A 3074-nucleotide genomic window follows, 5' to 3' on the forward strand; every position below is an offset into this window, starting at 1 on the left:
TCCCTTGTCAGGATTGAGAAATAAAAATAAGCCCTAGGCCCTACAACGAACTGAATGGACTCCCTCTTGGCTGACAGGACCTCAGAGAAGCCTTGAAAGCTGTTTCTGGCTGTGACAGGATAGGATGTCGGACATGCCCCCTTAAAACCCCTCCCTCACTAACTGCCATTATAGGCAGAACAGCGAGGGAATTGGAAGTTGGATAAAAGGCAGAATTAGTAAAAGCAGAAACAGAAGCAAGGTGATGGGGTGGGAGAGCAAGAAGGAAAATAAAAGGCAGAAGTTGAGTAGCCAAAACAAAAAGTAAGATTAAAAAAAGCAAGCAAGCCTGGGTGCGGTGGCTCACGCCTGTAATCCCAGCATTTCGGGAGGCCAAGGCGGGCAGATCGCCTGAGGTCAGAAGTTTGAGACCAGCCTGACCGACATGGAGATACCTGGTCTCTACCAAAAATACAAAAAGTTAGCTGTGCGTGGTGGTGCACTCCTGTACTCCCAGCTACTCAGGAGGCTGAGACAGGAGCATCGCTTGAACCTGGGAGGCGGAGGTTGCAGCGAGCCGAGATTGCACTACTGCACTCCAGACTCTGTCTCAAAAAAAAAACCAAAAAAACAAAAAACAAAAAAAACAAAAAAACCCAGCAAGGATCCCTATTGCTGGCAAGATCCAAAGCAGTAAAGGGGCAGCTCCTCAGAGATAGACATGTGCATTCGAGAAAAAAAGTATCCTTAACCTGACTCCATATGATAATCAGCTCATTAAAACTCATGTATATGGACTACATATCATGCATGTACTTAAAATTATGGGATGGAGGCAATGTGCAAGCACACAAGGGCCAAAGTAACTAAGCAACCCACCTATCAATCTAAAGGCAAACACTGGCTAAAGAGTAGGCATCCTTGTGAAGAGAAGAATAAAAACCACACATGAAAAAACCCAAAGTACATCAAACTAATACTGATCTCATCTCCCAGAGGTCAGCCCACTCTCCCCACTCTGAGAGTGTTACTGTGCTTAATAAACTTTTGTTTTGCTTTGCTGCTTTGTATGTGTCATGTACAATTCTTTGTTTGGGACACCAAGAGCCTGAAACTGCACGGCACCATCTGGTAAGAATTAGGATTTTTTTCCCTAAGGGTTAACCAACCAACCCTTTTGAAAGACTTGCTTCACTACTGTTATCAACCAGCAGCCTGACACTTTCCCTCCCTTCCGTGGTTTTGACAAAGCAAGCAAGCAGCATTCCCTCCTGATAAGAGACTACTGATCTAGGAATGATTATGGCCAGACTACAGAGGATGTGCAGTGAGGGTTTTCATGTCCTCTGCTTCAGCTTTTGACGTCAGCGGGCCACAAACTCCACTCTCAGATAGCTAATGCCACCATTTTATGAACATGGGCCCCATGGAGAGGCACAAAGCGCAATTGCACATCTTCCCATTTTTCCTCTTATAAATATTCATATTGGAATATTATTAGGTATTGCTCCCGTGAAAGATACATTTGCAGAATGTACTCAAATTAGAAGCGTTATATAAACACTATAATGTAGCAATGGCGCATCCAGTTCTCTACACTATAGAAATATCTGTGGTGTAGACATTTCCACAATGACCAAAGATATGTGTACAAGAATGGTGGCTGCAGCATTCTTTGTAATCCTAAAACCATGAAACCAACCTCATCTCAGAAACATTTTTTGTTTTGTTTTGTTTTGAGATGGAGTCACACTCTGTTGCTCAGGCTGGTGTGTAGCGATCTCAGCTCACTGCAGCCTCCACCTTCCAAGTTCAAACAATTCTCCTGCCTCAGCCTCCCAAGTAGCTGAGATTACAGGCACATGCCACCATGCCTGGCTAACAAAAACATTTTGAAAAGGGTTAAATAAATCATGCACAAACTGAGGAAAAATACTGTTTTCAAAAATGATGGAGAGGATCACTATGATGATGAATGATTCCACTGGTCACATTATTGATAGAACAATCAGTAAGTCCAGGCACATCCTGGGGATACTACTGGACTCCTATTACTGAAATATGAAAAAATGGAGGCATGTAAATTACTTGTTTAAGCGTATGATGGACTGAATTAGAATTTTATCACACCACAAGTGGGTTCCTAGGTCTCTGTTTCAGGATTCCTGAGTTACACAGGTGTAAACCTGCCATTTCAGGAGATACTCAGTTTAGAATCCGGTCAGGGAGGTGCCCTGGCCCTTGACATGGATAAGTCACAAATTAGTGGTTTGGTACTCCGGGAAGACAAAATCTTCCCCGTTGGTCTAGTGATTGACAATGCGCGCATGCTTTAAAAGTTGCAGTAAGCGTCCCTGGGTGGGCTCGAACCACCAACCTTTCGGTTAACAGCCGAACGCGCTAACCGATTGCGCCACAGAGACAAGTGCTTTCGAACTTACTAGGCGATACAGGAAGGGTGCACTCACTAAACTTCCTCCGTCCCTTCCATCCTCAGGGCCCGCCCGGCAGGACCACCGAGCAAGGCCCTTGGAAAACCAGAGAGATCAGAGCGGTGAGTCGCGCTGGTCACGTTGGACACCTGCGCGTTAGGAGATTTTGGAGCCAGAGGGAGAGCCGAATGGCCTTCGCCCGCCTTGCCCCTCTCCTTCCTCAGAAGCCCCCAGAAACTCCCCGGTCGGCGACCCAGCCCGAGCCGCCTGGGGTCCCAAGGGAAACTGAACGCCCGGCGGGCTCCCGGGATGGCTCTTCCCGTTCTCTGCGCCGCCTTCACCCAGTGAGGGAGCCTGTGCCCACCCCGCCCAGTCGCTTGCGGGGCCGCTGCGGAGCTGCCGCTGCCATCTTCGGATCCTGTGTCCCGCACGGGGGCTCCACCAGGGCAGGGATGGTGGCGAGGGTCGCTCGTGGGTCCCCTTGCAGGGAGCAGGGTCTGGCACTCACCAGGGCGCCCGACTAGGACTTGCCGAATGAATCCATCGTCGCCTTTAGCTTTTAGTCCTTTGAAGAACCCTGAGAGTGGAAATCAAGAGATATTTTCCGTGAGGAAGTTCTGTTTACAAAGCGTTGATTTCTCGGCACCCCGCGGGGCGGGCAAC

At 48.1% G+C, this 3074-nt stretch overlaps 1 non-coding gene across 1 annotated transcript; it reads right to left on the reverse strand.

Annotated features, from left to right (window-relative positions):
* Positions 1-2328: 2328 nt before the first annotated feature.
* TRNAN-GUU lies at positions 2329-2402 on the reverse strand. The gene has a single exon. It is a non-coding gene; the product is annotated as a tRNA-Asn (tRNA).
* Between the last annotated feature and the right edge of the window lie 672 nt (positions 2403-3074).

Source organism: Papio anubis, unplaced genomic scaffold (assembly GCF_008728515.1).
Source record: "Papio anubis isolate 15944 unplaced genomic scaffold, Panubis1.0 scaffold3165, whole genome shotgun sequence".
In the NCBI taxonomy this organism is placed as follows: Eukaryota; Metazoa; Chordata; class Mammalia; order Primates; family Cercopithecidae; genus Papio; species Papio anubis.